This window comes from Podarcis liolepis, assembly GCF_965112155.1.
Source record: "Podarcis liolepis genome assembly, chromosome: 1".
Taxonomy (NCBI): Eukaryota; Metazoa; Chordata; class Lepidosauria; order Squamata; family Lacertidae; genus Podarcis; species Podarcis liolepis.
The window spans coordinates 15,673,093-15,698,060 of NC_139554.1; the positions used below are offsets into that span (position 1 = coordinate 15,673,093).

A 24,968-nucleotide genomic window follows, 5' to 3' on the forward strand; every position below is an offset into this window, starting at 1 on the left:
TGTTTGTCCAATGTACGTGGCTGGGCAGACTTTGCAGGGTATTTCATAGACCCCTTGGTTTTCCAACTGGATTTTATCTTTGGGGTTTCTGAGGATATTGGCTATTTTTTGGTTGGTGCAAAAGGCTGTTTTGATATTGTGTTTATGGAGGATTTTGCTAATTTTATCTGTAGTGCCCTTGATATAAGGAAGGAGGGCCATGCCATTGTTTTCTTCTGTGTCTTGGTTTTTGGGGGGTGTTTCTTTTTGGATTAGCTTCGTAACCCTGTTTTGCTGGTATCCATTGGCGATTAACACATTTGAGAGATTCTGTAACTCAGTTGTCAAGTGGTCTTTGTCAGCCAGGCGTTTGGTTCTGGAGATGAGGGTCTTGGCTACGGAGTTTATTTGTGCAGGGTGGTGGTGTGATTGTGCATGTAAGTAGCGGTTGGTGTGTGTGTTTTTCCGGTAGATAGTGTGTCCTAGGGAGCCCAGCCACGTACATTGGACAAACAAAGTCTGCCCAGCCACGTACATTGGACAAACAAACAGACGAATAAATGCACGTATCGCAGAACACAAGAATGCCGTCAAAAAAGAAGAAAAAACTTCCTCTCTTTTCCAACACATGAAAGAAACAGGACACGAAATTAATTTTGCAGATTCCAAATTGCTCTTTAACATGGAACATCACCACAAGAGAATAATCATGGAAGCCATCGAGATAGAGAAACACCCTCACAACATGAACAAGCGTGACGACACGTCCCGCCTGCCAGACATCTGGAAATTAGCCCTCCCCACAAAAACCGACACCAGAACCAGAGGCACACAGAACGCCATCACCAATCAACCACACCAGACCCAAACCCAGACCCTCTCCACAGATAAATTACAGACTCCATCCAGTAGCCAAACCATAGTGGCACCTCCGGATGCTGCACCCCCCTGCAATCCCTACACAGATCTGGCTGGCACAGGGCACAAAACCACAGCTCGCCCCTATACACGAAGCCAAGCCAGAGCACAACTAAGTGCAGTACAGCCATCTTCTCAGAAAAACTCTTCACAAGCTCAAGAGGTCAAGACACGAAAGCTTTAGCAACTAATCCACACTTAATGACCCACCTAAGTGGTACTCAGAATATCACTCAAGAAATCACTCAAGATATCCCTCAAGTAATTAAGGAACAAAAGAAGAAAAGACACACTAACCTGGGAACTTCCTCTCCGCCCAGAACGTTGGAGGCTATACACCACAACCCCTCAACAGTATTTATAGGAACTCAAACACTGAGATCCTGCTCTGTTCCAGTAACAAGAAGCCGAAAGCACCAGCCTGAAGATGACGAGTGAGACCTCGTCGAAACGTCGCCTAGACACCCCAACTCTTACACGGGAAGACACCCGAAGACACCAAAACCTGCATTCCTGTACCCGTGAAAATCTACGAAAGCATATATATATATATATATATATGCTTTCGTAGATTTTCACGGGTACAGGAATGCAGGTTTTGGTGTCTTCGGGTGTCTTCCCGTGTAAGAGTTGGGGTGTCTAGGCGACGTTTCGACGAGGTCTCACTCGTCATCTTCAGGCTGGTGCTTACGGCTTCTTGTTACTGGAACAGAGCAGGATCTCAGTGTTTGAGTTCCTATAAATACTGTTGAGGGGGTGTGGTGTATTCTGGGCAGAGAGGAAGTTCCCAGGATAGTGTGACTTTTCTTCTTTTGTTCCTTAATTTATCCCTCAAGTAATTAAGGAACAAAAGAAGAAAAGTCACACTATCCTGGGAACTTCCTCTCTGCCCAGAATACACCACACCCCCTCAACAGTATTTATAGGAACTCAAACACTGAGATCCTGCTCTGTTCCAGTAACAAGAAGCCGTAAGCACCAGCCTGAAGATGACGAGTGAGACCTCGTCGAAACGTCGCCTAGACACCCCAACTCTTACACGGGAAGACACCCGAAGACACCAAAACCTGCATATATATATATATATATATATGTATGTATAGCAGGTATTTATGCATTGCTGTGGGTGCCAGCAGTGGTCCATTCTGCTGAATACCATAATAAAGGCCTGCTCCCTCTAGCCAACAAAGTAGGGGTATAATAATTAATTAAAAGAATAACTAAAATCAGTTGAAAACACCAAGACAACAAATACATTATTCATTCATTCATTAAATTTGTATTCCACCCTTCATCCATAGACCTCAGAGTAGTGGCTCCTGGAAGCTGTCTCTATGGCACAGCAGCCACATCCCAGGAAATGGCTTCAACTGGCCAGCTAAACAAGGTGAGGGTAGCCAGTGGGTCTCAAACCCTCAGGGAGTTAGGGATCTCCACTGCATGCAAAGACAGACTCCAGCAGGTTCAGCAGAAGAGACCATTTGTGAGGTCCAATGGTCAAGAAGGTGGTTTCTGCACCTGCTGTAGAGGGAAGTGAGGGGCCGGCGGGACAAAATATACACCAGGAAGCTTAGTTGGGTCAGAGTCGAGTATACCCTTCCAGAGTTAACACTTCTGGTAAATGAGCCACTATAACTGCTAGAGGGCTTCTTAGACTCATCAACCCATGTACTATTGTGCAGATGCAATCCCCCCCCCCCAGGTTTTCCTAACCCACTATGTTAACCAGGTATGGTAGCACATCTAGGAGAAGGAAAACTCTGATCCTAAACCTCCGCTGCCTACACAAATCTGGAGTGGAGTCCCCAGGGTGGTTAAATGGTGCGTCGTATGCCTCCTTCCAGCAACTCCTGCTTTCCTTTGGTCCACATCAGTGAGACTGAGAGTCTTGTCATCTGGGCAGCCCAGAACCTCCATATACACTACCCAGGCTTGTGCCCGGTGTGATGGCCTGCAACTCAGGCTCGGACTCGGAGCCAGAGGAGTCTCAGTCCACACCGGATCCTTTGCCTCAGGCGGCAGCTGAACCTAGTCTGGGGCCTGATCCTGAAGAGCCCCAGTCTGCACAGGTTCCCCTGCAACAAGCACCAGATGGGCCGAGTCAGGGGCCTGAGCCTGCCTTGGCTCCAAATGTGGGGATTACCTCGTTGCCTCCAGCTGGGCAATCACTTACAACTGCTCCATTACCAGTTTGGTCAGGAGAGGCTGAGGCGGCCTCTGGGTCTAGTAACCCACCGACATCTCCTGAGCTGCAGAGACTGAGGTCTGAGAAAAGGAGAGAACTGAGTACTCGCAGGAGGAGTGTTCGCCTTCCGACGAGACAGGGAGGTGAGTCACCGGGGGATCAGGACCGACCGTTACCCTGACAGAGATAAAAGGCTGTCAGACCCTGCCCCAGGTTGCGGGAGCAACGTCGCTGTTTGCCAGAACGTGCCTGTGATCCTGTGCCTGACCTTGCCTGGTTCCCTGCCCTGTCGGACTGACTCCTCGTGGAACCCTTGGATATGGGACCTGACTTGGACCGCGTTGCTTGGGTTACCCCCGGGCCCAGCACACCCTGGGGAGGCCACTATGGTGCTGCTCATGCAGCAGTTTGGCTTCACCCCCGGAGGTGCACTCCACTGTCTCATGAGACAGACGGATGCCAACAACAGCAATGAAGTCCTTTTCAGGGATGAACATGGATGCAGCCCCAGGGTGGTACAATGCCCATGTTGATTCCTGAAAGGGGCTTCCTACCATGAGTTGAAGGCACTCGGTTAGCTACACTATTGGGAAGGGCGATAGGTAAGGGTTAAGGGACCCATGACCATTAGGTCCAGTCTTGGCCGACTCTGGGGTTGCGGCGCTCATCTCGCTTTATTGGCCGAGGGAGCCAGCGTACGGCTTCCAGGTCATGTGGCCAGCATGACTAAGCTGCTTCTGGCGAACCAGAGCAGCACACAGAAACACCATTTACCTTCCCGCTGGAGTGGTACCTATTTATCTACTTGCACTTTGACATGCTTTCGAATTGCCAGGTTGGCTGGAGCAGGGACTGAGTAACTGGAGCTCACCCCTTCGCGGGGATTCAAACCGCCGACCTTCTGATCAGCAAGTCCTAGGCTCTGTGGTTTAACCCACAGCGCCACCCGCATCCCTCGGGAAGGGCGACAGCTCGGTGTTAAAAGCATCAGCTTATCATGCAGAAGGTCCTGGTCTCGATCCCTGGCATCTCCAGCTAAAGCTAGGAATCTCCCCTTCCTGGATCCTGGAGAACAGCTGTCAATCGGTGGAGGCAATACAGAGCCAGCTGTGACAGTGATGTGACTCAGTAGAAGGAAACTTCCCTACATTTCCAGCTTGGATGAGTAGTAGCACCACGGACGTTTTCAGCATGATGGGGAGAAGATGCAGTATATGCCAGCAATATATAATTAACTTCTACAGTACTTCCAGCACAAACATGCTCGAGTTGGTTTGAGTACTGTTAGCTGCACTTCCCTTCATTCCGGAGGATTAAATGTTGACTTTCCGTTTCTGCATGCAACACTTGCTGCTGTAGGGCGAAGCAGAAGGTTGCACTGTGCTTATCCTTGTGTGCAAACAATATAAATAGATGTCAAATAGAGAACGCCGCGGAGCCATCTTTCTCCCGACAATATGGTAAGCCTCAAAGACAGAAATGGATTTCCTGCTCGCTACCTCTGCCTCAGTTGCTATAGCATTAGCCAGAGCCTAGCATTCCAGAATGAGGGAAATGAAATAAAAACAAGCATCTACGATCAGTAGCAAACAACAACAACATATGCACTGCTCCCAGGAGGTGCTGCTAATATCGAAAGGCTTTCGGGAAGCCGCTCGTCATTCTTAGCATGGCTTCGAACAACCGTAGCGTGGAAGAATATTGTGCATCAGTTTCGTTCAACAGCAGCTTTAAAGGGAGAGGAAATCACTCCGAGCGGTGACTTTTCTGTGTGTGTGAAAGCAGCTCTGTATATTCTAATCACACCTCATTGCTGCCAAGTCCAGATCTATAAGAGGGGAAAGAGCTGAATCAGAACAGCACAAGAACGCATGCAGAAGGCAACCTCTGCTGCAAGCTTGAGGGAGTTCTGCAGTACATTTTACTAATTCACCTCCAGCCCCGCAGCGATAACGTGGCGGTTTGCAATCTCCAAGTACTCTTGGGGGGGGGGGAGTGAAGTGGATTGGGGGTGGGGGAGGCATTCTTAGGAATCCTTGGTGCAATACTAGGCTGCACAAGCGAGAGAGACAGATTTCCAACCAACTCATTAAGCAATTCAACTTAAATTCATAAATGGTACTTCTTGCGCTACCTTTAACTCAGGTTGTGCTCTTCGCAAATAAATACCTCCTGAGAAAATAACAGATGCCGGTTGCGGAGGCAGATTGCACAGGCAAAAGATTGCATTGGCTTCTTTGGCATTTAAAACAAATATTTTGTTCCAGAGTACAGGGTGATGCATTATACCAGGGCACGCTGCTTGCCCAGCTAATCTAAGTACTATCTACCTCAAGGGTGGGGAACTTCTCTTCCTGACGATCATCCAGGGGCCACATGGGCAGAACGCACATTTTAACTTTCCGTAGCAGCCTAGGCTCTTCTTGTACACACAGCGACTTCCACCCAGGCAGGCAAAAGCCATTATTAGAGTTCAAGGACACTTTACACATAGGGAAAAAACACCCAAGGAGGTTGCAAAAGAAGGGGTGGTGAGTAGGGGTGTCATATTTCAAAAAGTAAAAAACAGGACAGCAAGTAAGAGCCAGGCTGGTGAGAGTCCTGAGGGCCAATGAGAGACACCTAGGGAGCCTTAGCTGGCCCCTGAGCCTTGAAAATCTCCATCCCTGGTCCAGCAACTCTCCAGGGGCCCAAATAAAGGTTTCCATGCACTATGGGGGACGGAACGGAACTGTACACTCTCCCACTTCAAGTGCTGGAGCACACAGACTGGGAGTCACAGACACTACCAGAACTAGTGAATTGTAATCTCTAGCACAAGTGTAGCATTTGGTGGAAGGGCCCTGCTTTCTGGATTATGTCAACCTTTATGGTATACTCCCAATGTTTTAGACTACAGCATCCTTTATCCCTGATCATGGGCTGGGCTGGCTGAGTGAAGCTGATGGAAGCTGTAGTTCAAAACATCTGAAGGGCAACACATCGGCTACTCCTGATCTGTAGTGATTGGTGGGGCAGCACAGGCAGGGCAGTGTTCCTCATCTGCCTTCCAAGCACCAAGTGTTGCTACTGGTTCCTGAGAGAAGGGGGTGCGAGGTGCAGGAAGCTGCCATGCTCGGTGAAGGCACGGCAGTGGAACCATGCTTCCTGCCACCGTGCTTGCACCGTGCTGAGCTCCCACCGTGCCTCACCCGTCTCCCTGGTCCCTCTCCCTCTCGTGGAACAATGCTCAGTGAGCAATACTGCTCTGCCCCTCCCCACCCTGCTGGCTGCTACGGCCTCTGATGTCAACAGTTCAGGGGTTAAAATGAGGGATGGACATCAGTATGGTGTACTCTCGTCCCCTCTCAACGATGCTCACAAGAGGAGCCTTGTGGAACTGGCATTGTTACAGGTGCCAACACAATGCCTTTTCTGCATTGGTACCACCAAACTTTGAAACTCCCTGCCTGTTGACATCAGGCAAATGACTTTACTGTACTCTTTTCGGTGCCTCTAAAAACATTTTTGTTGAGACAAGCCTACAAGGCTTGGTAGAATGTTGATGTATGTTTTAAGCGTATTGCTAATTTTAATTTTTTTAAAATAATTGAATTGCTTTGTTCTTTTTGTAAATTGGAGGTAATGCATAGCCACCACATCCATGAGCTCCTTTTAGTGAGAACCAGGGCTCCATCTAAAACAAGATTAATGGCTGCCAACCTGAGGTATGGGATTGTCTGAACAAGCACAAGATTCACATGCAATGGCATGCATGTATCACAGGAGGAGCGGGTGACAGTTTCTGGAAAATGCATGGCACCTCCCTTCGCATTTGTTAACAGCCCAGCCTGAACAACAATTGGTCTCTCTCAGTTCCTGGCCAGTAGAGATTAGGGGTATTATTATGAATGGTGACATTTTCGGCGCACAGGGAGAAGAGGAGTTTTTTCACCGTAGCTGTTTCTTCTGGATAACAGAGATGTGTGAACTGCATATTTAATGTTCATAAGAGGCTTTGAAAATGTAAAGGGCAGTTTATTTATTCTTGCTTAAAGTGATTAATCGTGGTCCTGAGGCACAAAAAGAAAGCGTCGGAAGCTTTTCCAAGCACAAACTTTCACGTTTCAGGTCTCAATCTCCAGCTCATCATGGGCAAGGCTTGATGCAAGCAGTTTGCCTTAGGTATAATAAACATGTAAGGGTGTTGTCATGCTGCAGTTCACTGAGCCACTGACAGGTGGTGCTGTAGAGTAAACCCACCCAAAAGGCAGTGGATGAATGGCCCAGGAGCACCCAAAACAAACTCCAGGAGATCCCTAGCAGCTGCCCTACTCTACTAGCTCCTCTAGCTGCGTCCTAGAATTCCTGTCCCCAGGATCCAAAGCCCCAGGTTGCCTGGTGCTGCTACGAGCCACCTTACTCCTCCCTGGTCAACTTGAGGAGTTTGAGCTTCTGCTTCTACTTCCATGGCTGAGTAGGAGCATGAGTTCCTGTAGGAGCACAGGAAGGTGGTGATGAGCAGTGGCAGGCCAGCCTGGTAATCCATTTCTACAACAGAAGATTCCCCAACTGGTCAGCGCTTCTGGCCTCCTTCCTGCTCTCCTCCTGCTGCCAAGCCAACCTTTCATCTCCCTTGGCTGTGGTGGACAGCAAAAAGACATAGAAGCATGTTTTGGTCAAGGAAGGGGATGCAATTTCTGGAAACAGCTTCTCCTTCCCAGCAGCGCTCTTTGGAGCTGCCCTGCATGGCTTCTTGCACCTCCGAGCTTAGAGCCACCTGGGAGCCACATGGAGAGGCTCTGAAAGCCCTTCCAGTCCTTCCCCATTTTCCTTTGCACCTCTGACATTGGAGTTGCAAAGGAGAAGTGGGGAGAAAGATCATAAAGGACTAGAGGATGGGTGGGGGATGTTTGGCCCACCAGATGTTCGTAGAATCATAGACATAGGACTGCAGAGTTGGAAGGCACCTGAGGGTCATCTAGTGCCTGCAATGCAGGAATCTCAGCTAAAGCATCCATGACAAATGACCATCCATCTAAAATATCTCCAAGGAAGGAGAGTCCAAAACCTTCCGAGGGAGCCTGTTCCTCCGCCAATCAGTTTTTACAACCAGAAGGTTATTCCTGATGTTAGTCAGAATCTCTTTTCTTGTAACTTTAATCCATTGGTGCATGACCTCTCCTCCAGAGCAGGAGAAAACAAACTTGCTCCATTCTCCTTGTGACGGTCCTTTAGATATCTGAAGATGGCTGTCGTATCTCCTCTCGGTCTCCTCATTACCAGGCTGGACACATACCCAGCTCCCTCCATGACCGTACCACATAAGGCTTGGTTGCCAGACCCTTGATCGTCTTGGTTGCCCTCCTCTGCACACCTTCCAGCTTGTGAATGTCCTTCTTAAATTGTGGCGCCCACAACTGAAAACATATTGTGCTGCTAACTGCAGGCAAACCACCTGGCTTCGTCTTTTGCAAGCAAAATCTAGCAACGAAAGCATGCCTACCTACAAGGTAGGTTCCCATCGCTACATGAAAATCCAGACATCACTGCTGCTGACAGTGAGAAGACTTGGCTGACACTGAAGCTGCTGTGGCCAGAAAGCCGTGCAGAGTTTGCCTGCCACCTTCTCGACGGGGGGCTGAGCTGCTGCGGCTACTGTTTGGGTTTCCTGGATTATGGTTTAGAAAAGGCTGCTCTGGTCAAACACTTGTTGTTGTTTAGTCATTTAGTCGTGTCCGACTCTTCGTGACCCCATGGACCAGAGCACGCCAGGCACTCCTGTCTTCCACTGCCTCCCGCAGTTTGGTCAAACTCATGTTATTAGTTTCAAGAACACCGTCCAACCATCTCGTCCTCTGTCATCCCCTTCTCCTTGCACCCTCCATTTTTCCCAACATCAGGGTCTTTTCCAGGGAGTCTTCTCTTCTCATGAGGTGGCCAAAGTATTGGAGCCTCAGCTTCAGGATCTGCCCTTCCAGTGAGCACTCAGGGCTGCTTTCCTTAAGAATGGATAGGTTTGATCTTCTTGCAGTCCATGGGACTCTCAAGAGTCTCCTCCAGCATCATAATTCAATAGGTCAAACACTACATAATCCATAATGCTTACCTAGGGGGAAATGTACCAATAGGACCAGAGAAAGAGAAAGGGGTAAACTTTCACACCAGGGCTGGTTGCAAACTGCAACAGGTGTAACTAAATTGCTAAATGCGCATTTCGGGTGTGCGTGTGCTGAGTTATAAATGCAGTGCCTCTCTGATGGAAAATTGCTTCATCTATCCCCCCCTTTTATAGCATTGCATATGCTTGCATCTAATAGTTGGAGAGTTAGTGCAATCCAATTTCTCTGGCTTTGAAAAAACAACAATGCTAAGCGGAAAACTATAACTTGCAGCCATTAGTCCACATTTGCAATGATCTATTATGTTCTCAGTGCCTAATTCCACCGCCCTGCATGAAAATGAAATTAACAGGATCATTTTCGGGATGAGCCTTATTTTCAAACACAATGTCTTAAGCTGTCAATAAAGCAGCAGCTCATTGGGTAGAGAAGCTTTATATTTTGTCAGTTGTTTGTTTTTATATATATATATATATATAAAAATCAAGATCTACCGATACGCTGGGATCCTTTCAAGCGTGCTTCACAGAACAGTGGGAAGCAACGATATGATCTATCTTGGAGTAACTTCATACACGGCATTTTCCAGTTTATGAAACGGTCGTTAAAAAGAAAGCAAGGGAGGGGAATGATTATGGAAAGCACGCTGTACATGACAATTCACGTCTGCGGCAGGATGGCTCGGGGAAAAAACGTATTTATAAACTCTTCCGGTTGGGTGCTTATAGATTGGCAAGATTGCAACCCAGAAGATATGCATTTATGGAGGATATAAACTGCCTTTGCAATTTACACAGCAAAGGAGGGTACAGCAGAAGCTGCCAACCGTGTGGCCGCCAGCACCTTCTCAGATACCCACAATGAACGAGAGACTGTTTGCACATTCTGCTTTGTTCCTGGCTCAGTCCCTGTTGCGATGGACACACACCTTTAAGTCTGTCCACGTTTCATTGGGTGCCAGGGTTGGACACCCATCCTCCCATCCTTCCTGAGTATAGGAGAGGTGCAAAGAGCATCTCTCTGTGAGTGAAGGTAGAAAAGTCTGGTGTAGATGCTCCCCACAACCCCCATTGATAGGGTGGCCGATGCAGAGGCATGTCTGTAACGTTTTATAGCCTTGTGCCTTTTGCTGCCCTTTTGGATATGGCAGTCATTTTGTGTTATGCCACACCCCTGTGGCAGCCATTTTGTGCTATGTCACGCCTCCTGCAGAAGCCATTTTGTGACTGGTGCCCATGGCACTTCTTCCACTGCGAAATGCTCCCACCTGGCCCAAAAGGTTGGCAACCCCTATCATGGTAGCTTGATGGAAGAGTGCGTGCTTTGTTTGCAGAAACTACCAAGTTCAATCCTTGGCAGTGCCAGGATCAGGACCTGAACCCCACACTCTGGTGAGGCCCGCTGCTGAGCCTACATTTATTTTCAGATCTGACAAGCAGGTGAACCAAACCAACCTTGTAAAATCCCCACAGTGCCCCTGGGTCTAGCATCATTCTGGAATGCAGTGGCATAGCGTAGGTTGCCAGTGCCCGGGGCTGTGCGGAGGGAGGGAAACGGATGGAGTAGACATGCACATTCAACTGCCTAACGGCGTTCGTGTCACCCAGAAGATCGCAACCACTGAGATAAGAAAAGAATAGTCGTTCCGTTTTCTGGAGAGGTCACTTCCTGGTTCGCAAGGAGAAGCTGTTTTCAACAGAGCACAGCAACAGAAGTGTGCAGCTGTGTTGACGCAGCACTGGATGTTGAAACTTTGCAGCCCTAACAATTTTGCGTGCAGGGCAACTGCCTGTGCACACTATGGCACTGCTGGAATGTTCTAGGGAATTAATAAGGTGACTAGAACCATCAGCCCAGTGCGGTTCATAACCTTGCAACCTGCAACCAGGTAAGCCCACTAACAGAGGAAGGGACCCGGGATCACTTCAAAGCTGGAGCTGTGGTCCTGATCCCTGGAATCTCCTGTTCAAAAGGTTTGGGAGGACCTTTGCCTAAGATGATGAGACTGTGGAGAGCTGCTGTCAGTCAGAATAAGCAATAGTGAACTAGATAGACTAATGGTTTGATTCAGTATATTATTATTATTATTATTATTATTATTATTATTATTAATCATTATTATCATTATTTTCTTATACCCAACCCATCTGACTGGGTTGCCACAGCCACTCTGAGCAGCTTCCAACAAAAACAGAGGGGAACTGGAGGAGGGAGAAACCATCAAGCATTAAAAACTTCTCAAAACAGTTATATAGTTGTTTAACTCTTTGACATCTGCTGGAAGAGTGTTCCACAGGATGGGTGCAGCTACCAAAAAGGCCTTCTGCCTGTTTCCCTGTGAGGGAACCGCCAAAAGGCCCTTGGAGCAGGACCTCAGGGTCCAGGCTGGATGATGGGTGTGGAGACATTCCTTTAGGTAGACACGTGTGTGTGTGTGTGTGTGTGTGTGTGTGTGTGTGTACAGTCATACCTCGGATTACAGACACTTCAGGCTGCGCTTTTTCAGGTTACGGACCCGCCAAAACCCAGAAGTACCGGAATGGGTTACTTCTGGGTTTCGGGGATCGCACATATGCAGAAGCGCTCAATTGCATGCGCAGAAGCACCGAATTGCAACCCGCGCATGCGCAGATGCGTCGCTGTGGGCAACGAACGTGCATCCCGCACGGATCATGTTCGCAACCCGAGTGTCCACTGTGTGTGTGTGTGTGTGTGTAAATATATAAGGCATGTGGCCTCTTGGAAGGGCCCTACCTTTACTACATGTTTTGGGATCTGTGGCTGCTGCATCTCCTCTTGATTGCTATCAGGATCAGCGTGGCTGCCTACCTGTCTGTCACCTGATAGCACAATGATGCCAGGTGGCTAGGGACTTCGAGGTCCCCAAATTGGGACTTTACAGAACTACACTCAGCCAATCCAACAGGCTTTGTCTTTACGATCCATCAGTTAATGGGAAGTAGAGCCAAAGTCTGCTTTCCCTTGCAAATACACAGCCAGGTTGGCAGCCATGTCTCTACCTGTCCCAGGCATGGCATGGCAACTTGTTGGGACATCTTGGTTGCTTCCTCCCAGATCTGAGCTGCTGCTTGTGCTCCTGAACTAGGACTCCTCAGCCCTGTGTCTACTGCTATGCCGGTGCCACTTCTTGCTTGAATAAATATATATTTCCTCCTTACAAATAAGAGCCTTTGTGTGTTTTAAGGCCTTCTGCATGCAGTCTTGTGTGCTTTGCTATAGAATCATAGAATCATAGAGTTGGAAGAGACCCCAAGGGCCATCAAGTCCAACCCCCTGCCAAGCAGGAAACACCATCAGAGCACTCCTGACATATGGTTGTCAAGCCTCTGCTTAAAGACCTCCAAAGTAGGAGACTCCACCACACTCCTTGGCAGCAAATTCCACTGTCAAACAGCTCTTACTGTCAGGAAGTTCTTCCTAATGTTTAGGTGGAATCTTCTTTCTTGTAGTTTGGATCCATTGCTCCGTGTCCGCTTCTCTGGAGCAGCAGAAAACAACCTTTGTGAATTTACCACTCAAAGGTAAATTCACACTTCCCGGGTTATATGAAATGACAATCCACCTTGTGAGTGCCAAAGAACACCGCCCGATTTCTTCCTCACTAAAATTCCTGCTTCTTTTTCAGCAGTCCTGATCTGCTGCAGACCATGGATGGAAAACCCGCCATGGATTCAGCTATCCTTGGTCAGTTTGGACAGTATCCAATCCGTTATTTAGTTAGCATAAGGATGTACACTTCCCCACTCGACGCACTGTACCCTGCCCCAAATTTGCTCTGAAGGGTTCAGGGAACCCCCAAAACAGGTTTAGGAGGCACCAGAGAGGCTGAAGAATAAAACCGTTTTCCTCCAGCGCTGTGGATAGTGCCTCAAACAAGAGAGGCAATGCTCTATAATGGTTGACTTCATGATAACGAACAGCGACCAGAAATAGATAAAGCGTCAATAGCCACAATTAGTGGGTCGATATTCATTAGCGTAATAAAAGAGCTGGCCATAAAAGCACTCGGCTCCAACTCAAGAGGACAGTAGCCGAGTTTCTGTTTACATAGCCAAAACAAAATAGCTGATTTCAAGGTGGGGAGGCCACTACTAAGGAGTGGTTCTTATCAATTCTGCGCAGTCCTAGTTTCATCCCTGCTCTGCCACGATGCTCGCTGCGTGGCCCTTGGGCCAATCACTGGCAGGGACTGGAAGGAGCTGGAAGGTGAAGGGGCTGGGGAGAGAGGGAACGTGACAGAAGGCATGACTGGGGATAGGCTGGTGGGGCAATGGGAGGAAAAGGCAGAGGATCTTGGGGACGAGACTAGTGAACTGTGGGGTTCTGTGCCACCAGTGAGAATTAAAAAAACCCTCCACCAGCAGCCTCCCCATAGGCACCGGCCGTGTCTGCGGGGCATTTGCTGGCAAAGTCGGGGGGAAGGCGCTCAGGAGCCGGGTGCAGGTCAACAATAGCAAAGGAGAGGAGAGGGAAGCCCAAGCGTTGACAGGACAGCCTCTGGAGATCCCTGAACATGCCCGTGCAGAGCTTGCCTGAGGCCTATGGTGGGAATCCCCAGTCAGCTGGGAGGCACGGGCATTCTTGGCATGACGGTATAAGTCCCTGGCAAGGGACTCCAGCCAGCTTAGCCCTCAGGCCTGAGGCAAGTGTACTCTGTATAACTCTGTACAGTCGTGGCTTGGTTCTCAAATGCCTTGTGACTCGAATGTTTTGGCTCCCGGATGCCGCAAACCCGGAAGTGACTGTTCCGGTTTGCAAACATTTTTTGGAAGCCGATCGTCTGATGGGGCTTCTGCGGTTTCCTGCAGCCAATCGGAAGCCGTGCCTTGGTTTCCAAACGTTTTCAGAAGTCGAACAGATTTCCGGAACAGAAATCCCTTTGAGAACCAAGGCATGACTGTATAGGGAAGCTTTTCAATGTTTAATGTTTTATTATGTTTTTATATATGTTGGAAGCCGCCCAGAGTGGCTGGGGCAACCCAGTTGATGGGTGGGGTACAAATAAATGATGATGATGATGATGATGATGATGATGACTGTCCTTGCCCTACGTAGGCCTCTCCCTAAATGCTGAGAGACACCCAAGCCCCCTGAAGAGGCTGAGCCTACGGAGGAGGAGAGGAGGAGGAGGAGAAGAAGAAGAAGAGGAGGAGGAGGAGGAGGAGGAGGAGTAGTTTGGATTTGATATCCCGCCTTTCACTCCCTTTAAGGAGTCTCAAAGCGGCTAACAATCTCCTTTCCCTTCCTCCCCCACAACAAACACTCTGTGAGGTGAGTGGGGCTGAGAGACTTCAGAGAAGTGTGACTGGCCCAAGGTCACCCAACAGCTGCATGTGGAGGAGCAGGGAAGCAAACCCGGTTCACCATATTATGAGTCCACCGCTCTTAACCACTACACCACACTGGCTCTCACTGGAGCCCTTTGTGGATCATTCTCCCCACTGAGGTGCACCCAACTACGTCATTTTTTTCTTTCAGGAAACAGGTGGAGACCCGCCTTTTCCAGCAGGCTTTGGGATGTGGGAATTGTGACCGCAGTAATTTGTGGACAGTTCGACGATGATGCTTTTATTATAAGTTGTAGTAAAGCAAGTGTTTTTACCTCAAATATCTGCTGTAAAGCACTCCGTGGCCTTTTGGAGTGGAGCAACATCCAAAAGAATTTTGATAGCATTAGTCGTGTTTTGGTTGATGCATTGGTTAAGCCAGGGAAGTACAAATTTGGGTAGTTTCCATTCTCCATGAATGTGTCTCAAAAGGCTTGTTCACATGTTATACCAAGCACAGGTCTTTACACACATACTCACATCTGCACAACAGAGTGTATCCTTATGGAGTTGTACAGTTCAAATACCTGGGCCCACAGGTACACAAATTGTACACCTGCCAATTGTATTGCATGTACACTCATACGGCCATCCCCCTTTAAAGCCATCTTAAGACAGCCAATTCCACGAGTTAACTTTGTGCTGCATGAAGAAATACTTCTCTATCTCTGGCCTTGAATTTTCTGCCAATCAGTCTTGCTGGATGGCCCTGAAAGGTGGACACAGCGGTGAGGGGTGGAGATTTTTTGCATCTACGTTCTCCACACCAGGCAGAACGTTATAAACCTTCTGGAGCGATCCAAGGCCAGTTTAGGCCACGGGAAGGCATCACAATTGATTAAGGTAAAACCGCAATTCATCTTCCTTCTCCCTTTTTAAATAAGTAAAATCCAAACATTATTATTCAGTCGTTACCTTGGAAAGTTCCTTCAATAGTTGGGTTCAGTCCATCACAGTATAAGCTGCCCTTGCTTAACTCTGGCTGGAAAAACGCAATGATACCCAGAAAGTGCTGAACTGGCATTCTAGAGGACATTGGACTTAACAGCTTTTGGAAAGAAGGGGGAAAAACAGCACTATAAATAGAGAGCTGGAAGAATCCAACTATGTTAATTACGGTATAAATAAGGCACGCTTCAGCTGTGTTTACACGTGCACTTCATTCTAGATTTCCTGAGTGTCCTTATTCTTGTTGGCTTCACACACACAACCCCATCCCACAATTGCATCTGAGCCTTTGCAATGGGGTGGGGGTTTGTTTCCCCCCAGTTTGCATTCCCTCTTGGGAAACCTTCCAGGGTCCATATGCCAGTGGGGAGCACAATGGAGAGAAATACAGCCATCCTTTGAAATCCGCACTTCTCTGAATTTTGCTACGAAGTTCTCCAGCCAAGTAATGTGCACGAAAATACATATGCTCGTGTAAGATGTGTAGATGGATGCATCTGTCGGTGAAAATAACATGCAAAATTGCATTGCGCTGTAACGTGCCCTGGGATCTCCAACATTTCTCCAATGAAAATAAGGACATCCTAGGGAAAAGTGGGACATTCCGGGATCAAATCCAGAAACCAGATGGCTTCTCTAAATCAGGGACGTGCCTGGAAAATAGGGACACTTGGAGGGTCTGCCATTCGCTTTGGGATCTGGCCCCTATCACTGGTGACGTGCACACACACACACCCCAAACAAATTACCCCCAAGACAATGTGATTCCCTGCTCTGCTTTACAAGACATACTTGCAAAGTCTTTCATTCTAGGCTGTTCTGACATTATTCTGTGACACGCATATGAACTTGCATGCACAGGGAAGAAGTGGTGCCATGCCAGCTGACACGTACCGACATCTGCAGATTGGGGGGGCTGTAGGAAAGGGGAGCCTAACTCTTTGTGGCTTAGGGCCTTCTTATTTACGGGACCACCTCTCCTGTTCTGCCCTGCAGAGGACCTTAAGGTCCATGAATAATCATAGTTTAGAGGTCCCAGGCCCTAAGGAAGTCAGATTATCCTCCACCAGGGCCAGGGCCTTCTCAGTGATGGCTCCGACCTGGTGGAATGCTCTGTCCCATGAGACCAGGGCCCTGCAGGATTTAACCTCCTTCTGCAGGGCCTGTAAGACAGAGCTATTCCACCTAGTTTTCAACTTGAACTTAGCCTGATCTTTTATTCCCCTTCCTTCCCTTCCCCTCCCCTTTTTATGAAGATTACCCGCTCTGGGATCCCATAGCTATTTCTCCCCTGGCCTCCTTGCTGGCCCAAATAGGATTAATTTAACCAGCTATCCCTGGTGATCATCTAATGTTTATTGGATGGATTTTCAAATTGATTTTTGAATTTATTGTTTTTCACGTTTTTATACTGTATTTTATGCTGTTTTTTTGTTGTATCACAATTAAGTGTTTTAAATATGTTGTTAGCTGCCCTGAACCAGGAAGGGCAGGGTATAAATTAAAAATTGTTGTTGTTGTTGTTGTTGTTGTTGTTGTTGTTGTTGTTGTTGTTACAGTGGTGCCTCGCAAGACTAAATTAATTCGTTCCGCGAGTTTTGCCGTCTTGCGATTTTTTTCGTCTTGCGAAGCACGGTGTCAGAAAAGTTTTGGAAAAGCTTCAAAAATCACCAAAGTCTTCAAAAACCTCAAAAAAGGCTACCACACCGCGTGCTATGAGTTGCTCCTCGAAGTCAAGTCGCAACTGTATTAACGGTGTTAAGAAAAAGGAAACAAACTTGCAAGACGTTTCCGTCTTGCGAAGCAAGCCCATAGGGAAAATCGTCTTGCGAAGCAGCTCAACAAACCAAAAACCCTTTCGTCTAGCGAGTTTTCCGTCTTGCGAGGCATTCGTCTTGCGAGGTACCACTGTATTATTATTATTATTAACCTGCATATGTTCATGCCCACTCTCCTTTCAGACAATGCACAAAGACTTGGGTGCATGGAAACTTTAGTGGGAACAGTGTTGTGCAGTGGGTGCTGCTGAACTGGCACTGAGAGGTGCTGGCGCTGGTGTCTGATGTCTACGAGCTGCAACACAGCCTGCCTGCCTCACTGCCTGCCTCCTCCCAGGTTCAAGAATGCCATAAATGCTACTCTCCCACCACGAGGAATCTGACCACATAAAAGGCTTCTCCTGGATCTTCTTACAGGCCTGTGGAAGTTGAGAGCCCAGGAAACTTTTCTCCTGAAGGAAGGGAGGCGTACGAGTTCAGCCCGAGTGAATGAGTGACCATTTGCCCGAGGTTTCTCTGCTACAGCTGCAGACAGCTTATGGTAATTTTAAAGAGTATTTATAGCCAGCTTTGATGAGTTCCCTGCAGTATTTCAAAGCTCGTTGCAATCATTTGGCATTTCTAATGACTCCTCCATTCCCCCACCTACTCTCTCTGCCCAGCCTAACCAAGCGACACTGCGGTTCCTGCAGGTGTAAAGGTTTCTAAGAAAGCAGAACTGTTCAAAGGTGTGTCCACACCTACACTGTTGTCGCATCATCATTCTTTCTGATACCATATTCAGATACCTATCAGACCATATCTGCATGGCACAAATGCCACTTTAACCATCCCCCCAAAGAATCCCGGGAGCTGTAGTTTGATAAAGGTGGTTAGAGTTGTTTGTTGTTGTTTAGTTGTGTCCAACTCTTCATGACCCAATGGACCAGAGCACGTCAGGCACTCCTGTCTTCCACTGCCTCCCGCAATTTGGTCAAACTCATGTTATTAGCTTCGAGTACATTGTCCAACCATCTCGTCCTCTGTCGTTCCCTTCTCCTTGTGCCCTCCATCTTTCCCAACATCAGGGTCTTTTCCAGAGAGTCTTCTCTTCTCATGAGGTGGCCAAAGTATTGGAGCCTCAGCTTCAGGATCTGTCCTTCCAGTGAGCACTCGGGGCTGATTTCCTTTAGAATGGATAGGTTGGATCTTCTTGCGGTCCGTGGGACTCTCAAGAGTCTCCTCCAGCACCATTATTCAAAAGCATAAATTCTTCGGCGATCAGCCTTCTTTATGGTCCAGCTCTCACTTCCATACATCACTACTGGGAAAACCATAGCTTAGGAGACCTGTATTCCACTCACAGAGCTGCAATTCCCAGAGTTTGCGGAGAAAAAGGAATCACTGCTAAACCCCTCTGGGAATTGTAGCTCCAGCTGAGTTGCTAAGACAGGGGTCTGCAACCCGCGGCTCCGGAGCCGCATGTGGCTCTTTTACACCTTTGCCGCGGCTCCGGGGCGGATACTAGCGAGGGGAGGAGGTGCATTGTGCGCCCCGACACTCCCCACTGTGGCGGGCGCTGTACTGGCTGTGACATCGCATGGGGGCGGTGCGTGCGTTAGTCACGCACCGTCCCGATGTCACCTTCCCGCCCCCTGTCAGATTGCGGCTCCAGAGATATATTTGTTTTAAATGTCGCAACGGTTTTGCGGCTCCCAGTTGTTTTTTTCTTCGGAAACGGGTCCAAGTGGCTCTTTTTGTCTTAAAGGTTGCAGACCCCTGTGCTAGGAGAACCCTATTTCCCTCAAAGAGCTGAAATTCTCACCGTCAGTTCCTCTCCCCAAGGAACTCTGGCAAGTCCAGCCTCAGTGCTTTCCAGAGGAATGGGCTGGGGGGCTGGGGGGCTGGGGGCTGAAACAGGCCTCCTCTCCAAATGGTGCTCAGCCTCTCCACTCTTAACTGCCTGCCATCATCTTTGCAACTCTCTACTACCTGTCCACCCAGACAGATTTTGCTACAGACCCTCCAAGTGACCCAGTTTTCCACGGACAGTCCTAGACTGTCTTGGTTTCTGATTTGATCCCAGAATGTCCCTTAGGATGTCTATATTTTCATTGGCGAAATGTTGGGTGGTATGGTGTTATCTGACCCCTGATCCATCTGAAGGCAATCCTATACAGTCGTACCTTGAAAGTCAAATGGAATCCATTCCGGAAGTTTGTTCGACTTCCAAAACGTTCAGAAACCAAAGCGTAGCTTCTGATTGGCTGTAGGCAGCTCCTGCAGCCAACTGGAAGCCACGGAAGTCCCATCGGACATTCAGCTTCCAAAAATAGTTCGCAAACTGGAACACTCACTTCCGGGTTTGGGGTGTTCAGGAGCCAAAACATTTGAGAACTAAGCTGTTCAAAAACCAAGGTATGATTGCATAGGGAAGGTTTTTTTTAAATGTTTAATGTTTTATTATGTTTTTGTATACGTTTTATATATGCCCAGAGTGGCTGGGGCAACCCAGTAAGAAGTGTAGGGTATAAATAGTAAAGTTATCATTATGGAACGAGGTGTCCCTATTTTCATCGGAGAAATGTTGGAGGCTGTGTTACCACCACCGTCCAGCGTCACCATATAAAACTGTGGGAATCAGGCCATGGATAATAAACTATGGCCCAGTAGTAGGAGCATCCCATACCCCACAAGTGTTCCAGAAAAACCAGCACATCCTGTTTTTTTTATCATGAAAGCCATTTTAGTTGCTGTGATCCCACATGATTTTGCAGTGCAATCTTCTCCCGAAAAAAAGCACTTGGGTGTGGGCTGCCATCTTGCGCGGTACCCCAAAACATGTGTTTTTTGGATGCCTTGACCGAAAAAAGCGCTTTGGGGGAAAGGAACCACAGCGTGAAATTGAATGAGATCACAGCAACCCAAATGGTCGCCGTGTTCTTGCGATTAAAAAAATGGGAAGGTGGCATCCGGGAAGATGGCACCCCAAATTTCGGCACCCCACAATGTCAGGAGGAAGGCAGCAAGTCCACTTCAACACTCCTCCCCCTGTCTCTCACTCAGGGGGAAACTCACCAAGTCAAACTTGCCTTCTACCAGGCTTCTGCCCCAAGTGAGGGTCATAGGCCTGTTTCTTACAGGACCTGGAGTACAGTTCCATATTCTGACCGACAGTGCAATTGCCCTCTGTGCCTCTGACACCCTAAAGTAATGACCCAAAGGATCGAGCCCCTTTGGTGTCTCCCCTTCAGAGACAGCCATGCTGCCCGTGGCAGAGCTTGTTCTTCTAATAAGGCAGGCCAGGGATTGTGGCAATTGTTGCCTGGAAACATCTAGGGGGCCACAAACTCCCCACCCCTGATCGGAGCAGAACTCCATATTGTAATGCTGTGATTTATAGGCAAAGCCCTTCCTTCTGGATGGCTTCATTTCAAATGGTGAATTTGAAACTTCCATTGAAAACTATAAATCCACAGAGAGACTCCCCACCCCCCACCTTACAAGGCAAAAAAAAAGAAGTTTAAATAATCACACCCATGAATTAGACAGCTTGGGCAGACTCATAACCTATGAATTACAGGGTGGTACGTGAACTGCATCGCAATGGTGCCTTCTACACTATTAATTTTCTTTTTTTCTTCTTACGTAATTCTTCCTAAGGGTTCAGGCATTAATGGAGTACTAGAGCTCCCAAGGCAGACAAGAGACCAGCACATTCCAGATTCTAATTTGAATTGTAATTTTTAAAGCATTGAAGAGATGTCCCTTTGCCCCCAACCACTGAAGGTATTTGTCATCCCTTCCTCCCTCCAGAATGACAGACTCGTTCGCCATTTCTCTCCTCATCTGGCCAAGGTTCTCTCCCGAAGTACTGTATAAACATTTAGATGATAGATTTTTCTGGTGGTGTTGGGGAACCAATCTGAACCCCCCCCCCCCACAAAATCCCCCGATTTCTCTGGGAAGAGGAATCGATGGTTTGGGAACTGCTCTGTAAACGGTAGTTCTGTGAAGGGAATAAAGGACAACTCTCAGCACCCTTCACAAACTACAACTCCCAGGATTCTTTGGGGGAAGAAGCCATGACTGTTCAAAGTGGTATCGTAGTGCTTTAAATGTGCGGTTCGAATTTGGCCAGCATCTGCCATCGAAAGGTAATAATAATAATAATAATAATAATAATAATAATAATAATAATAATAATTTATTTGTACCCCGCCCATCTGGCTGGGTTTCCCCAGCCACTCTGGGCGGCTTCCATAGAAACCAAAAAAACACTAAAATATCATACATTAAAAACTTCCCTGAACAGGGCTGCCTTAAGATGTCTTCTGAATGTCAGGTAGTTGTTTATCGTTTTGACATCTGGTGGGAGGGCGTTCCACAGGACGGGCGGGCGCCACTACCAAGAAGGCCCTCTGCCTGGTTCCCTGTAACTTGGCTTCTCGCAGTGAGGGAACCGCCAGGAGGCCTCTGGGCAGAGCAATGGGGGTGGAGACGCTCCTTCAGGTATACTGGGCCGAGGCCGTTTAGGGCTTTAAAGGTCAACACCAGCACTTTGAATTGTGCTCGGAAACGTACTGGGAGCCAATGTAGGTCTTTCAAGACCGGTGTTATGTGGTCTCGGCGGCCGCCCCCAGCTGCCCCCAGGTATCTGTTTCCCACCCTCCAGCTCTTGAAAAGCCTGCATACGAGAGCTGCTTCCAGCAGACTTCTGAGGGGGCTTTCTGGCCTTTGGAGTTGAGGCAGAAAAGACGGTTGTTGGCCCTGAATTCCCCCACCATTCCTCTTCGTTGGAAGACCCTGGGTTCTAATGCTATGAGAGAGGTCTGTTTGCTTCTTTCAAAGAAGTGCACCTCTGCCATTCTCTCCTGCCTTTTTTTCCAAGCTAAAAAACCCCAAACATTGCACAGTGGTACCTCGGGTTACAGACGCTTCAGGTTACAGACTCCACTAACCCAGAAATAGTACCTTGGGTTAAGAACTTTGCTTCAGGATGAGAACAGAAATTGTGCGGCAGTGGGATGCCCCATTAGCTAAAGTGGTACCTCAGGTTAAGAACACTTTCAAGTTAAGAACGGACCTCCGGAACGAATTAAGTTCTTAACCCGAGGTACCACTGTAATCTTTTCTCACAGAGAATTTGTTTCACAGAGAATTTGTTTCAGTCCCTTAGTGATCTTGGTTCCCCTTTTTGGGATTCCCTGGAACTCAACTGCAAAACTGTTGATTTGGGGCATCTCCACCCCCATCGTTCAGCCCGGACACTGAGTTCCAGCTCTGAGGGTCTTCTGGCGGTTCCCTCAATGCGAGAAGTGAGGTTATAGGGAACCAGGAAGAGGGCCTTCTTGGTAGTGGCGCCTGCCCTGTGGAACGCCCTCCCACCAGATGTCAAGGAAATAAACAACTTTCTGATTTTTAGAAGACATCTGAAAGCAGCCCTATTTAGGGAAGTTTTTAATATTTGATGTTTTATTCTGTTTTTAATCTGTTGGGAGCCACCCAGAATGGTTGGGGAAACCCAGCCAGATGGGCGGGGTATAAATAATAAATTTATACAGCAGCAGTTTTTGGGGGGGCATACATGTACGTACGTATGTATGTATGTATGTATTGCTTTTTTATTCTAAAATGGCATAATATATTAAAATCATAAAGTGGGTGTGTACCTTAGGAATCAGCTAGAAATGTCGAGTTTGCTAAATCAACTGTAGCTTTAAAAAATTTAATAATAATAATAATGTTTTTAGCTAAATTGTTATCCGGGTTTGTTTTTCTGGACTCTTGTGCCTGCTGCTTTGGTTAGCATAGTCACTTAAATAAGACCAGAGAGACTTAAATAAGTCCAGAGAGAAAATTCTTGAAAATGCATTACTGAGGAACCAGAGCAGTGCGGGGCGGGGGGGGGGGTGTAATGTTAGAAATAAACGGAGCAGTTTTGTGTTTTCTTACTTCAGGCCTTGTACAGATCAGGAAGACATCCAGCCAAACACATGGAGGAAAACTCCCTCAGAACTACAGAGCACAAACTACCTTACAGCACTCTGCCTGGTTGCTAAGTAACATCACCTCAGCCACCCTCTTAGCTGACTTATGGATAACAAAATTAACCCATAAATTACATATGGAATGATCTCTTCTGTTACCCTTCCAGCAGTTATAAATCTTTACAGGTACAGTTTTATTGTTTTTCTCACCAACAGACGCCTCTCCAGATCTATTAATACCGTAAGATGAGGCTTTCAGATTTGAGGATCAGTGACCTTGCCCCAATCATAATAAATTACCGTCTGGCCCACCACCCCCGCCATTGCGCCATAGTACCTGACTTTCCTTGAGCTTTTCTTTATATGAACCAGTTTATCATAAAAGAGGTTGGAGAGGAACAAGGACTGCGGAAAATGTATCCCGAGAAAGCTAGTCAAAATTGGAGCCACTGAAAAGCCTTCATCCTAATTACAAAAGACAGAATCTCAAGAATAACCGGTATGAAACTATTCTAAAAAGAAAATTGCATCTCCTCCACTGTGCTCTGATCTGCGTGGGAAGATACCTTCTTCTTATCTTCCCTTTTGTTTGACTAGATCTGGGTTGGCATGTCCGCGCTAAATCATTCTCTAAGTCTTGCCTTGTTTTTCAAACAAATTATCAGACCAAATTACTTACTCCGCTCAGATAATGACGCCATTCAGATTGTCTAATGTACAATTTCCTGACATGCTCCGCAGTGGTTTCTTAGGAACCCATTCACAGGGAGACCTGAGATCAGAACCTCTTCCAGCCTCAGTCCAACCCTAGGAAAGGTATTAATGTGCAAATGTTGCATAAGAAGGTAGTGGGGATGCACTGCAACGCGCACCCCATGCAAAGTAATATAGCACAGGTAGATTGCATCCTTCCCCAACTGTGTACAGTCGTACCTCTGGTTACGTACTTAATTCGTTCCGGAGGTCCGTTCTTAACCTGAAACTGTTCTTAACCTGAAGCACCACTTTAGCTAATGGGGCCTCTTGCTGCCACTGCGCCGCCGGCACACGATTTCTGTTCTCATACTGGGGCAAAGTTCTCAATTCGAGGTAACTCTTACAGGTTAGCGGAGTCTGTAACCTGAAGCGTATGTAACCCGAGGTACCGCTGTATTCAGATGAAAACTACCAGCGGGGGTGGGTGGGGAGGGATTCAGGACATTATACACCAGGGGTCAGCACTCTTTTTCAGCAGGGGGCCAGTCCACTGTCCCTTAAACCTTGTGGGGGGGCAGACTATATTTTGGAGGGGGAGGAAATGAGCAAATTCCTATGCCCCACAAAAAACCCAGAGATGCATTTAAATAAAAGCACACATTCTAGTCATGTAAAAGCACGCTGATTCCTGGACCATCCACAGGCCGGATTTAGAAGGCAATTGGGCCAGATCCAACCCCTGGGCCTTAGTTTGCCTACCCATGTTATACGCCTATCGGCTTAGAGTTCTGAATTTCCTTAGCTCAGGAGTGGACCATCTTTTTCTTTTGTTGAAAATCATATTCCCTGGGGATAATCTGCCAGGGACCACATAGCTGTGGTCTCAGGCGGTTCAAAGAAAATCCTTGCCACCCATATGAAGTTACAAGTAGGGCAAGGATGCATGAAATTAGGTTGAGGGCCATGCAAGGCCCTAGGGCTGGTGTGGCAAGCTTCTGGCCCTTCAGAGTTCTGCTGAACTACAACTCCCATCAGCCCCAGCAAGT

The 24,968-nt window shown here is 47.7% G+C and overlaps 1 long non-coding RNA gene across 1 annotated transcript; it reads right to left on the reverse strand.

Annotated features, from left to right (window-relative positions):
• Positions 1-14,949: 14,949 nt before the first annotated feature.
• On the reverse strand, positions 14,950-23,296 carry LOC310685965. Its single transcript, XR_014515620.1, has 3 exons — positions 23,192-23,296; positions 15,447-15,579; positions 14,950-15,240 (listed from the first exon to the last, which is right to left on the reverse strand). It is a non-coding gene; the product is annotated as an uncharacterized lncRNA (long non-coding RNA).
• Positions 23,297-24,968: the final 1,672 nt, after the last annotated feature.